Source organism: Aegilops tauschii, chromosome 6 (genome assembly GCF_002575655.3).
Source record: "Aegilops tauschii subsp. strangulata cultivar AL8/78 chromosome 6, Aet v6.0, whole genome shotgun sequence".
Classification (NCBI taxonomy): domain Eukaryota; kingdom Viridiplantae; phylum Streptophyta; class Magnoliopsida; order Poales; family Poaceae; genus Aegilops; species Aegilops tauschii.
The window spans coordinates 366812978-366827216 of record NC_053040.3 but is presented as its reverse complement, the minus strand read 5'-3'; the positions used below and the strand labels follow the sequence as shown (position 1 = coordinate 366827216).

Sequence of the window (14239 nt, the reverse complement as noted above, 5' to 3'; positions counted from 1 at the left end):
GATGCTCTCAATGACAAGTGTCAGTTTTTCTCGGAGCAGCCAACCAACTAGTGGTTGTAGGGGGCGGCTATTTATAGCCTAGGGAGCAGCCCGGCATGATAAGACACAAATGCCCGTCAATGATATGACCGTTAGGTGGGTAGATATTTTGGGACAGCGGGCGCATAGCACAACAACGGTCGGATATTTGAGTATCAAATTCCTCAGGGCTATCATGTTCCTCACTTGTAGGCAATCCGCACTGGCGAATTCCTAACTCCTCAGTCAGAACAATTTCCTTAGAGAGCAGAAGAACTTCGTCTCTGTCACTGAAGAAATTGACTGAAATGTATGAGATTTCCAATGGCTTCACTCGAAAGGATTTGGTAGGGTAGGATTTTGAGATGAGCATCACTTGGAAACTTTTCCTTAGTTTTACCTCAACCCCCTTTACGGTGTTTCCTATGACTCAAGAAAGAGAAAATGAAACTACGAAAACAAAAGTCTTCATGCTTCATAATCCTCGCATAAATATCAAGTCTTCACGGTCACACCAATTTCTTCACTTTCAAAGTCTTCAAGAAAACCAAAATCTTCAGCTAAAGACTTTCATTTTTAGGGGTCGACTTTCATCGTAAATATCAAACTCCTCATAGACTTATAGACCTGTGCACACTCACAAACTCATTAGTCCCTTAACCTATAAGTCTTCAATACACCAAAATCACTAAGGGGCACTAGATGCACTAACACTTGTGCATCAAAAGATAATCTCCTCAACAGTCAAACTCTCTCAACATTTGGTTGTGGATTTGGATAAGGTTGGAGTGAAAAGCAAGAGGGGATTAGATCTCAAAGGGAGTGATTGGATGGTTGGAGAGGATGCCCTTTGAAATCAACACAAGGAGGTGGAATTCTCTCTCGGAACAAATGATGCGAGTGGAGTTTGCTTCAAGTTGTACTGGTGGGATAGGTGAGGGTGTATATATGAAGGAACTAAAATCTAATCGTTACACACTTTATGCACAACTTGGAGGCTCCGACTTGTTTTACTTGGCGGCCTCGAGTTGAACAAAAGTGTCAACATTCAGATGCATCGATGGGTCCAAAAGAATTTGATCGGCAGCTCCAATATGAGTACCTTGGCATTAACAGAATCTTTGTTGACACTTTGGTGTTTCTGACTGGTTTTGCTCGGAAGTTCCGATGTGCGTGAGAACATGATGTTTATCATGTTGCTTCGGTGACTCCGAATGGAATGCTGAAGACTCCGATTGAACTAGGGTTTGGAACAACTGCTATATCTGGTTCTATCGATGGCTCTGAGTGGAAACGGTTTGGTAGCACCAAATGGAATTTGGTACGAAGATATAATGGAAAATCTTGAAGGATTTTGAGGAGTTTCGGAGTTTGATCTTTAGGCACATGGAGCAAAAGGTTCATTGTCACATCCTCATTCCCTTTTGATAGTACCGGCATGCCTATGGACTCAATGTGATCTTGAATCACTAAAATGAAAATGAAGATTCCATTGTCTTGACCAACACCTATCTTTTTTGGGGGTCACCTTCCATTCCAATGTTGCACCTAAAAGAATTTTTCTTGATATATACTTGAAGTACAACTAGTTCTTTGAGATATGTTGGCATGAACTACCAAAATCCACCTTGGGAATTAGATGCACCTTCAACACACAAACTTATGTTGCACCTAAGACAACCAACGAGTTGCGGCTCCCTCAAATTGCATAGCAGCTACAACAATCTATAGAACCGGATCGGTGTCAAAATAGCAAAATAGTCCTCCACCTAGTCTAGCATAACTTTGGATTCTTGCCGTCAAACCTCAGGAAATCCATTAAACGTGGTTTTTCATGAATTCTCGAGGATGATGATTGACGCTCACAACTGAGCAAAATAGCAAACAAGGACGCAGGATGTTGAGTCTCATGGCAACCTCATGCTGGAGGTGGGATGTAGGGATGTTAAAACCTACTTCCCGATCCCCGTGTAGTCATTGTTAGATTGTGCCCATCAGGGCCGATCTCTGTGGCTCCCTATGGAGTCCTGATGATGGGCTACGAGTTTGTAATACGGGAGGCGAGACCAAGTGTGACGTGGATTTCATGGATGTTCTTGCGCAGATCCGCCTCCGCTCCATTCATGTATGTCTGCATATATCGCTGACGACAGTGCCCAAAACTTTGTCGAAGGGTGACGCGGCCAAATGCCTGACCGTCGTATCCATTGTGTGACTCACCGCCAAAATGATGAGTTTATCGATCTCATTCTTGTGCTTCTCGTGCGCCTAGCAGGACACCATCAAGAGTGTCTGGTAGATGGCCTTGGCTTCTAGAGTGAGATTCCCCATCAGCTCTTGACGACGATGTGTTTCCGGCGTTGCCAATCACGTGTCGTGGGAGGTGGGAGGGATCAAGATTGAAGTCGGAGAAGGATCAACGGCTCTGTATTGCAATTGTTAGCACCAAGTTATGAATCAAAGAGGATACTGGGGGAATTAGTAGCTAGATGCTCGGGAAATTACTCTAAGGAGAAGAATTGTTTGAGATCCAGAGTGGGTGACTACAATCCAGTGGGTACTATCATGTACCAACCGCCAAGCAAGAATTCACGCAACCCATGCCTTCTATATAGCTAGCCGACGACCTAGTCTTCTGGTGGATAGCGCTATGACGCAATGTGGGGCCTTTTGGAAGGTAGGCCTGGGTCCTCGTCTCCCTCGTCTGCATCATGGGCTTCATTAGGGGTGTTAACAAAGTCGCAGTGAAGATGGACTGCTCAGCAATGTCAAACAAGACGCACTAGCATCGATGGGAAAATCTCACCCAAACGATGTTGCCTATGATGGTGGTGCCAACCATTGAGTAGAAGAAGGTTATAAGGTCGAGCGGATTTGTTTATCTCAACTCTTTAGTTGTTGTCCAGAGACTGTAGACCATGGGAGGATGGCAGAGGGAGCTTTTGGTCAGTCGGAAATTGAGAAGGTAGTCGCTAATTAAGCCTATAGGATGAATGTCGCCCAATAGTTATGTTAAACATTCTATATGCCCTTTCCCACGACAGATCAACAAAACTACCAAAGGATCTATAACACTTGTTTCAAATCATTGATACACTTGCTACGATCCGTGGAAATACCATACGAACTATGAATTATTAAATTTAACAATTTCAATTAACCGGAAGTATGACCCATCACATTTCATATGAAAACATATTCCGTCATATTAATTTATGGAACCCAATTTGTAAATGTAGTATTCCCTTGACAGAATGTCTGGACAAACATTTTATAGGAGTACTAAATTGATATTACTAAGTCCATCACAAGTATGCCATCATGATGATTACTTTTTTTATTCGCAAAATAATAAAAATAAAATAATTATTACTTTTTCGATGTAATTTGATGATCACAAGGGCTACCATGAGAACATGCCAGCGTGTAAAACAATTTTTTTTACTAACATGATGTATTTTATTCTTATTTGCGGGAATCCCCAAATCATAGAAGTTTGGAAAATAAAAGTGGATGGATGGCCGCTGACTTGCGCCTATAGGTTGTATGACTTCTCCCAACAACTCCTGTAAAAAAGCTCCCCGTAAAAGTGGGTTTACGAGATGTCTGTAAACTTTAGGGGAAGTTGGCATGTTAGGTGTTAGTGAGCGAGAGGGCGGGCATTGTGCTGGCAATGGTCGGCGGCGGATGGTGGGGGCGGTGGATATGGCGGCGGTGCGGCGAAGTCCTATGACGGTTAGCTGACGTGGAATTTTACGGCTATTTATATATATATATATATATAATTTATGGGAAGAGCCATATTTTCGTAATTTTCTGTGTGTTTATGAGAATTGTTGGAGAGTTTTAATTTACTAGCAAAAGAGTCCGTGCGTTGCGACGGGAGAATAAAATACCGCACGACCCTAACCCAATAACCTTGACTAAGACCCCCAATAGATCTTGTTGAGGGTCTCTCTTTCTTGGCATAAGATGAAAAATCTTCTCTTTTTTTCATGCAAGATTCTGCCAAGGCGTACATGCACGATTATCGACGGTTTCTTTCGCCTCCAATTTGGCTTTGATGAGGTGTTCATTGCAGTTTGGGTCGGTGGCGGTACAAAAGAAAGATAGATGGATCGTGCGCTATTGACTAAGATTGCATCTAAATAGTATTTTAGAATATTTAATAGGTAAAATAACATCATATTTATATTTTACATATTTTTTCAATCAAATTTCATATATAACATGTTAAAATTGTAGTTAGGATTTTAAAAGATACGAGTATTTTAAAAATATATTATTTGTTCAAGATGGACTGCGGGTTAATTATACAAACTGCAAGGGGTTTAAAATCCGGCTCGGCCACGGCGCGCACGGGCTCCGACTCTGTCCCCGATGCAGCACAACAACCCCGACGCGCAGGAGCTCCATCCCCGGTGGGCGTGAGCTCTAGCCGCCGCCGTGAGGCACCGTCTCCTCTGCCCGCGCCATTGTCGTGGTAGAAGGAGTGGGTGGCCATAGGTGGGACAGTCTGGAATGACTATGATGTGGACCTGGGAGCCCTGGCGTTTCCGATCACTCTTATATTGCCTTTAAATTTGGTCCCGGTTTGAGATACGCCAGTCAGTCCAGGCGATTAATAGAAAATAAAGGGTCCGGTTGGGCCAATTTTTTATCGGACAATAACCAGACTGAGCAGACGTTTCGAACGTTTAGGGATGAAACAGGGGTCCGGCTGTAGTTCTCTTATCTACTGCAGCTTCTAGGTCCTTCGGATCACTTCCCCTGTTAAAGAAACCTTGTGTGTCACTTAGTGTGGGTATGGGTGTTATGGAGGAGAGGTCGCATGTGGGTGGGTATCGGTGGAAATAAACAACTGGACCAGGAGAGATGAGGTAGTGATGCGTGGACCCCTAGTGGACGCGTGTGCATCTCATGCAAGGCGGCTAGAGGCATTTACAATGTGCTGGATTAGAATCAATTCTCCATCACCATCCAGAGACTTGAAAACAAACAGCACAACGCTTTCCTTTTTTCCCTCAAAAAACAGCGGCAGAGCGCAGCCCCCTTCTCCCCCCGATCCAATCGCGCCCGAGCGCCTTCCTCGCGCCCTCGTCGAGGAAGCAGGAAGCCTCACAAGCACCCCTCTCCCGCAGCTCGAACCCGAGTGGGTCGAGCCAGTCACCCCCGCCGGTGATCTGCAGCAACAGCAGCAGGACCCACCGGTGAGCCGGCTCTTCCCCGCGCTTCTCCCTCCCAATTCTACCACCAGTCTCATCTTTCTCCTCACCCTCTGTCTTCTCTGTTGAACAGGAGAACTCAGAACAACAACAATGGCGATGCCACTATAGAGCTCTGAACTGCCGCCGTCACGCCCGCATCAAGTTCGCCGGAATCTGTGCACCGACACCCGGCGCAGCGACCCAGCATGCCCGCGTCACAACAGGAGCAGGAGCATCTCCGGCAAGTGGCCTCGACCGCCTCCTTCTATTCCTGCTCGCGCCCAGCGCCTCGTCCAAGCGCGGACCACCAGCGCCTCGCCCTTTGCTGTCATCCCGATTTGGCCCGCCCCTTCATCCTCGTTGGTGAGCGGCAAGCAGGCCACGAGAGAGGGGGCGACGAGGAAGGGGTTTGTACCGAAGCTGGTGACGTGGGAGTGAAGGTCGCATGGCTGGCGGTGGCGGCTGCCGCCAGGAGGTGGCCGTGGCGGCGGCGGAGGCTGGAGGACGCGAGCCTCGTCGCGGCCGCTCGCAGGGCCATGCCCTTCCTTCCTTGGCAGCGCGAAATGGGGGGAGAAGGGGAGCACGGGAGCGTCCCCCTCCCCGGCGCTCCTTCTTCTCCTCCGCGACTCACCGCCGCCGTGGGGCCTCCTGCCGCCGCCCCCCTCACGACACGGGAGCAGCAACTCTGCCGCCGCTGTTGGAATTTATATGTCGTGGAAGAAGATGTATAGTTTCCTTGTGCGTGCAATCCAAATAACACAGCGTTTGTCAGATTCGTGTTTCGGGAGGTCGATCCGGCGTGGTGGCAATTTGTTTTGGGCTGGCAGCCTGGCAAAGTGGCACCGCAAGATTGCACATGACATGGTTTCCCGAATTAGTACCACCTCGCGTATATGTTTTAAATTTAAAGCGTATATGTTTTAAATTTAAAGTAAAAGCATAAACTTATGGGAAGAAGCGTATTGTGACGGTGAACCCACGGAGTTAATCCGTGCTTTATTATTAGGGAACGAAAAAGATAACGCCCACACGTGTGGGCGTTAGTTAACTCAACCACACGCCTCCATCGCCGTTCAACAGTTTGTGCACGAATCTTGGCACGTTTTGATTGATTTTGTGTGCCACGTAGGACAAGTCGCGTGTGTGGTGTGTGAGAGTGTTCGCCCACACGCCGGTTGCCCCCCCCCCCCCCCCCCGCGGTCAACGGTTGCCACTCGGAGGCGTGCGGTGGAACTGCTCTGCGCCCGCACGCCACGCCCGAACTGCGGTTGCCGTCAACCACGTCGCGCACTTCGCCCCTCCTCCCCTCAAGGTTCCATTTACTCTCCACTTCATTACTCACCCAACCCACCCCGCAGTTCATTCGATTGGAAGAGAAGGCGAGAGGAGAAGGCGACGGCGGAGGCGGAAGAGTCGACGGCATTCGCGCCCGTCGGTGGGACTCGCCGGACCGGGGCGTATTCGCCGGAGTGCCTACAGAGTGAAGGTAATGCTCCTTCCCACGGTCACGCTCCTTCCTTGCATTTCTCCCCTCTCCTCCGTGGTCAATGTTCCGCTCGAGATTCATCGAGATTCAGGCGGATTCGCGGAGTCCTGTGCTGGTCGTTTTCGGTGGCATTGCACAGTTTGGCCGCCGCCGCGGCGGCTGTCATGCCGGTGTGGCTCGGCCTGCCCGCAGCCACATCCTGGTTCTGCCTTGAGATTGAGCCGGCGTTTTTCTATCCATTAGTTATGTATTTGTCTCGAAATGCTATTTGCGATCAGTGTAGGAAGTTTTTTGTTGACGAATTTCAGGTTATGATAGTTGCCAATGAACCCTAGATCTAGGTAGTTGTATTTCAAAGTGCAGTATGAAGGTAGACATGATAGTTCCAGTAACTATCTGCACTGGATGGCAACTAATTCCCTGATCAACTGTGTCAGTTGCCACAAATTTATTTTCCATGTGGCAACTTTTTTTGTGCACACACTATGGCTGTTGTCATGCTGTAGGCATGATAAAATGTAGTAAATAGATAGTCATGGCAATTTCAACAACTATGTGCACTGGATGGCAACTAATTTCCTGATCAAATGTGTAAGTTGCCACACAATATGATTTCCATGCGGCAAGTATTTCTGTTAACACTAAGGCTGTTGCCATGATATAGGCAGGATAATGTGGCAAATTCACTGTACAATAGACTCAATTTTGTGTTTGCCATGCTGACTTGTGATATCTGAACATATTTGACCGTATTACATGGCAACTCATTTTTAATATGAGGTCAGTGTGTGAGTTGCCACATTACAGGTTGTTCAGTAGATGTTTTCAACACTTTTTGAATTGTCTTGTATTTTACCATGGCATTTTCAACCTAGTACATATGCCTTTGAATATATGACAACTATGTGCACTAGATGACAACTAATTTCCTGATCAAATGTGTCAGTTGCCACAAGTATGATTTCCATGTGGCAAGTATTTCTGTTAACACACTATGGCTGTTGCCATGATGTAGGCAGGATAATGTGGCAAATTCACTGTACCATATACTCAATTTTGTGTTTTGCCATGCAAACTTGTGATATCTGAACATATTTGGCCGTACTACATGGCAACTCATTTTTAATATGAGGTCAATGTGTGAGTTGCCACATTACAGGTTGTTCAGTAGATGTTTTCAACAATTTATGAATTGTCTTGCATTTTAATATATGGCAATTTCAACCTAGTACATTTGCCTTTGAATATATGACAACTCATTTTTTGTATGAGGACAGAGTGTGAGTTGCCACATTATATGTTTGTGCAGCCGAAGATTTGTGCCTTTCTTTCGTACTATCTTGTGCTAACATGGCAACTTCAGCATTTTATTTCAATTGCCTTATGATCTGTACATTTTTCAAATGAAGCCAATGTGTTTTGTTGCCACATTTATTGTTGGACAATCATAGGGGGTGTGGGTGTTCATACGATATTGCCTAAACGTTTTGCCACTTTTAATTGAGCCCATGTGGCAAGTACATTCTGTTAGGTGGCAACTGCTTACTTCATACTTTCATTTTCACCCTGACATTTTGCTTTGTTCTTACCTCAGCAAAATGGCTCGCGGCGATCATCAAGACGATGATGATTTCATGGAGTTACCGCGGCAGAATCGCACAACTAGACGGACAACAGACGGCGATGAGGTAACTGTCCACGCCCCCAGCCCCCTTCCCCCATATGTTTTGAATGTCATGTTGAGTTTGCAATCATCTGATAGGGTCTAAACCTTCATGATAGTGAAACATGGCAACAAATGATCATTTCTCTGTTTTGTAGAAGAAGAAACGTAATCGCAATAGGGCTTCACAGGAACGCCTGACTATATTGACCGAGGGATTCACCGACGACCAGAAGGGAGCTGCTGCTGAGTTGGGGATGCAGGCTCTGATGGATGTTCGGTGCAAGAATCTAGTGAACCCTGTATGCGACTGGCTCGGTGAGATTTACGAGCCCGCCTCCAGGGAATTTGTGATTCCGGGACGTGGAAGACTGTCGTTAGACGAGGAATCCGTGTTCTGCACGTTGGGTGTGCCCCGTGGAGAAATCAAAGTCCCGTATGAGGTCAATAATATGATTGAGGAAACGTTTTTTGCCCATTTGTTTCCTGGGATGACATCCATGCCGAACACGACCGTGCTGGCAAATTCGCTGGAGGGCATGAAAACCCATGGCGAAGTTTTTAAGATGAAGCTACTCATGTACCTGATCTCAGCTGTTTTTGCGCCGACCACATCTCTTCGCCCAAGCAACAAATGCTTCCCCATCCTGGTGAATGCTCTATCTCTACTCCTTCATTTTTTCCTTCAATCTTTTGACTCCTATGTCATCTGTAAGCTAGTCACTGCCAGTTTTTTTATGTTTTCCCATTTTGATTTCTGATGCAGCAACTTCTTGTCCTAAAATTTGTGTCGTGCAGGCAAACCTGAAAGAAGTGAAGAACATGAATTGGTGTAAGTTCATTGCGGACTTCCTGCATGATGCATTCTCAAACAAGATGTACCAGAAGGGTTGTCGACTCCATTTAATGGTATTTTTGTACTACTCTTTTGCAAACACTCCTAGCTCCTTGAGCATGCATGGCAACCATGAAGGTGACATTGTGGAAACTACCATCATAACAAGATGGCAACTGCCAACATAACTAGATGGCAATTGCCAACATAACTAGATGGCAACTGCCAACATAACTAGATGGCAACTGCCAACATAACTAGACGGCAACTAACAGAAATACATGGCAACTCTTTCCTTCTCCATGCCCTCCAACTTGATGATTGAAGGAACATACGTTAGCTTCTTTTTTGCAAAATACCATGATGGCAACTGATATTTTTTCTTTTTAAATTGTTGTACATCAGCTCATGTACGTCGATCGTCTTGATCTGTCCACTGTGGACTTCACTGGGATAGGAGGCCCGCCGCCTCCACACAAGTTTGCTGTTTCTGCGTGGACTTACGATGCTGTCAAGGCGGTGCTTGCCGCGGACAAGATAACTGATACGAAATACGGGAAACTGCAGGTTAGTTTTGGCTTCTTTCTTTGCACGACATTCTTTTAATTTTGACGCTGCATAACATATGAAAAAAATCCCCATACGGCAACCGTCTGTGGCTAACAAGAGATGACTACCTTGTTAGCCATGGCTGTCTGCGCATGGTATCCATGTCTGACGCCACATGGCAACTCTGCCATCCATTTTTGAAACTTCTATCCTCTTCCTCTTTTTTATTTTTATTTTTGCAATACATGAACTGTTAGTTAGTGTTGATTTGTTTTTTCTCTTTGCATGCTAGCTGTTTTTTTGGTTTTTTCTAGCTGATGGTCAAGCATGCTATAGACTACAGTGTGTTTGGTGGGCCTCAAAACTTTGGAAAGTGGATGGACGTGCACTCAGCTCCGTCTTGTCCTGTTGAGGTAATCAAGGATATATATATATCTATGGTTGTGTTTGGTTTATTTTGATCTTGTGCACGTGACTTTAATACGGTTGGTTGCTGCTGCTTCTTGTTTTGTGCACAGGCGAGGGCACCTGTTGAGCATCTAATTGGGCAGTTTGCATCCGGAATGACCAGCTTGCTCGGGAAGTTGGTTGAGGGTTGGACGTCCCTTAATGGCTCTGACAGCGACGCGGTTGCGAGGCGGTTCACTCCATTTGTTGCAGAACGGACACATCGGCCAACTGGTTGCCGTGGTCGGTACGACTACAACAGCTCGCAGGAGCTTCCCGACACACAAGATGAACTAGATGGAGATGCTGCTCTCGACAAGGACGACGACGATGACATGGAGAACGTGCAACATGACACCGACGATGATGAACATGTCGACGTTCGTGCAGGTGGTAAGAAGGGCAAGGGTGTACCAGATGTCCCCTCACCGGAGAAAGTCAAAGAACAGACAGCTGCGAGAGGCAAGGGGGTGTCGCCCTCAAAGAGGGGGAGGGATCCAGAGGAGGTTGGGCAGGACTCTCCTGTCAAGAGACCTAGGACCGACCCCTTAGCTGCTAGGAGGAGGTTCGACTTCTTTTTTAGTGTTTTGTTTTGTCTATCCTTTCGAACAGACTGAGCCCCTTTTTCCATTTGTTTTTGCTAAGCGTGGCAACAATTTTCGTGTCTGACACTTGGCACCTTTTTTTTGCCTCTTTCTTATATGTGCAGCGAGGCGACAGCTCGTGGACGAGCAGTTACGAAGAAACAAGCACCAACGCCAACCCGTGTTTCTGCTCGATTGAACAAGGGTGCCCCTATTGCCGGTGACACGCATTCCACTAGGTCATCTCCTCGTACGTCGACGTCCAACACCGGTGATCCTGTCGTGTTGCCAGATTTGAGGAAGACAGTCAAGAAGTAGGTTATCCATGTTCTTTCTTCATTGCCATATTGCTATATTTTTGCCTTTCAATGCAGCTGTTCAGCTTGCCACATGGGCTACTGCCATCAGTCCCACATCGCAACCGCTGTTTCTCCCATGCTCTATTTCTTCTTACTACATGGCAACTCCTGCCTGTTTTTGCATGGCAACTGCTAACCAGGCAAAATGGCAACTCTTATTCCACCTACATGGCAACTACCAGCTTTTCCATCTGTTTGTGCACTCATCCACACCTAGTTTTGAAATGGCATTCCTGGCACATCACACATTTCTTAATTTTTTTAAGATGTCTACCATGGCAACTGCTGCTTGTTACGCATGGCAACTGCTAACTGGTCCACATGGCAACCCTTATTCTACCTACATGGAAACTATCATCTGTTCATCTAACAATGTTCGTGTGTGTTTTTCAGGGTGAAGAAGACTACCACACGCGTGACGAAGCAGAACCCCAGAGACCCACTCGAACGCATACACCCAAAGCTGTCGACAGGTGGAACTCAGACGTTCATGAGGCGCCGGTACACAAACCTGCTGCTGCACCGTCCACTGTTCCCACTAGCTCTAATGCAAGCGGCCGAACATCTCCGCCGGTTTCAGATGTGCAGGCTACGACAGCAGGCATCCGTACATCTGGGAGTGACGAGTCGGTATCTGCCAGGACTGCTGAAATATTGCCCACTCTGCTAGAAATGAAGGATGCTGCTGTGAGCCATGCGACCCGATCAGCAAGTGTTGAAGTGGACGCCCCCGAGATCAACCTAAGTAAGGAAGATTCCCGCTCATCTGACACGGATTCCAAGCGCGTGGGTGGTGGCACTTCTTCGTCCACGAAAGAAGGGGCTGAGGCGACAGTTCATAATGATATGCCATCCATAGGTGAGACTCTTGGCACAACAGCCCCAACTTCTGGTGCTCCAGAGGTTGCCAAGGTGACCGTTGCGCGAGCTGGTCTTCCACCTAGGCGTCATAGCCCCCACAAGAAATCTGCAGACACACCCAACGCGCATGCTGTAGCTAGGAGCAGCAGGGATGACACTGGTTATGTGCCTGCGTCCACACTATTCCCACCACCTGCCAGAAGCAATGTTATGGAGAGAACGGAAGACCGGAGTACAACCGACCCAGGTGGCAAGCCGGGCACGACCGACGGAGGTGAACGTGCGGAGCAGACTGCGTCTTTACCCGCAGTGGATAACCCCAGCTTAAATCTGCGCACTTCTAAGCTCCCAGTCAACATCGGTGTCCCCTACAGCCCAAACAAGAAGATTGTCAAGAAAGCTGCGACTGATACCGCTGACAGCACGCCCTGTCCTATGAATACGCTTGATGACTCTGCAGCAGCCGATGCAGAAATGTTTGTTGATCTTTCACCCTTGGATTCTGCCCAGCAAGCTGTTCGCGGTCCGGCCAGTAGGCAGGAGAGGCACCCAATGGCCTTCACCCCACCGAGCTGTAGCCTTGGCATTGATCGCAGTCAAGATGAACCAGTGGTGCAAGATCCTTCACCAGTTGCCTTTGCTTTCCTGGCAGGCATGGCCCCAATGATGGCGCAGCCAATGGTCGAGGGCAAGAAGGCTGTGAAGTTCGCAGAGCCGGTTGTGCAAGGTACATTTCTTTATGCGTTTATCATATTCGTGTATACATCTTTTTAGTCTGACTTTTGTTCCAAGCATTTTTTTGGGTTCTCACTTGTGATGGCAAATGTTATCTGATGGACATGGCAACTGGATTTGCTTGCACGCTGTCACCTACATTTTTCTGTTGCCATACTCCATTTTTCCATTCTGCAAGCACATGGCAACTGCAGTTGATACATCATGGCAACTGTAGTTGTTGTCACATGGCAACTACAATGCATTGCACATGGCAACTGGAGTTGCCTGCACATGGCAATTCCCTACTTTCTGTGCCTACATCTCATATTTCTGCAACCTTTATTTCAAACTAGATTTGTTTTGTTTTCCAAGGATTCCTAACCCACTTTTTTGACCCTTGCAGCCACCCCTAAGGAGATTACGCCGTCACTTGATGAAGCTTACCGCAGGATTGAGGAGGCAGCATTGTAGAGGAGGTCCTCACGAGGTCAGGGCCAATCAAGTTCCAACATGCCTGCTGAGTCCGTATCTGAGGATACCATTAGGAGTGCCACCCCTGGTTCTGTGAGGTAGCGTAGGGTAGTTCACGCGCCACCCGCGGATGATTAAGAGCTGGGAGTCAAGGCCACAAAGGATCAGAACCAGTTGTACGATATTGTCAAGCGCTTTGGAAATGCGAGGTCCAACAACAATCACATGAAGGAGCTGAAAGCATAATGACCACACCCACATAAACCTCTCATTTGCTTTGCTCTTTTTACTATTCATCCTTTTGATATTTCTAGATATGCTCCGTTTACGTTTTATTTCTTTTTTTCACTTAGTAGACATGATTCTTACATGTTATATCATTTTCATACAGCTCATGTTTGGACAGAACCAAGATCATACAATGTGATGCGACGTACGTCGACCTGGGTGATCTTGCCGAGTCTGTGAGGCCACTCGGTAAAATGTCGAAGAATGTAGTTGCATGTGGGATTGACTTCATCAACAGGCATATGGATATGTCTCCCGACAAAACAATCATGCAGTACATTGTGACGTGCAAAATATGGGATGGTGACTTCCACCACAAAATCCTGAGGAAGCATTTTGTTGCGCATGGTGATTTCAAGCTCACAATGAAGAAATGTGTGAGTACTCCTTCCTTTTTTTGTACATTTTTTTTCTCCCATGTTATTTTTTTGCCAGTAGCTATGCTTCAGATGTGGGCTACACCCTGTTTTGTGACAGCTGTTTCATGTGGCAACAGCTGCCATGTAAAATGACTTCTGATTTGCTTTCCTAATACAACCTATGTGGCAACTTCAAACTAAAATACATGGCAACTTTGTTCATACATGGACGGCAACTTCTTTTAATTACCCACTACAACTAAACATTATACGTTGGTCCACTTTTCTTGGACCCTTGATGCTTTCGTAGTCACTCATGTGCCTTGTTAGTGTAACCGGTGATATCTTTACATGTCATTTTCCCAACTACATCATTTCTGTTCTTAATGTGAGCT

General features: G+C 46.6%; 1 long non-coding RNA gene across 1 annotated transcript; it reads left to right on the top strand.

Moving 5' to 3' along the window:
* Window positions 1-5005: 5005 nt before the first annotated feature.
* LOC109767740 (uncharacterized) lies at window positions 5006-6194 on the top strand. The gene is made up of 2 exons (XR_002233898.4): window positions 5006-5228; window positions 5317-6194. It is a non-coding gene; the product is annotated as an uncharacterized lncRNA (long non-coding RNA).
* The last annotated feature ends 8045 nt before the right edge of the window (window positions 6195-14239 follow it).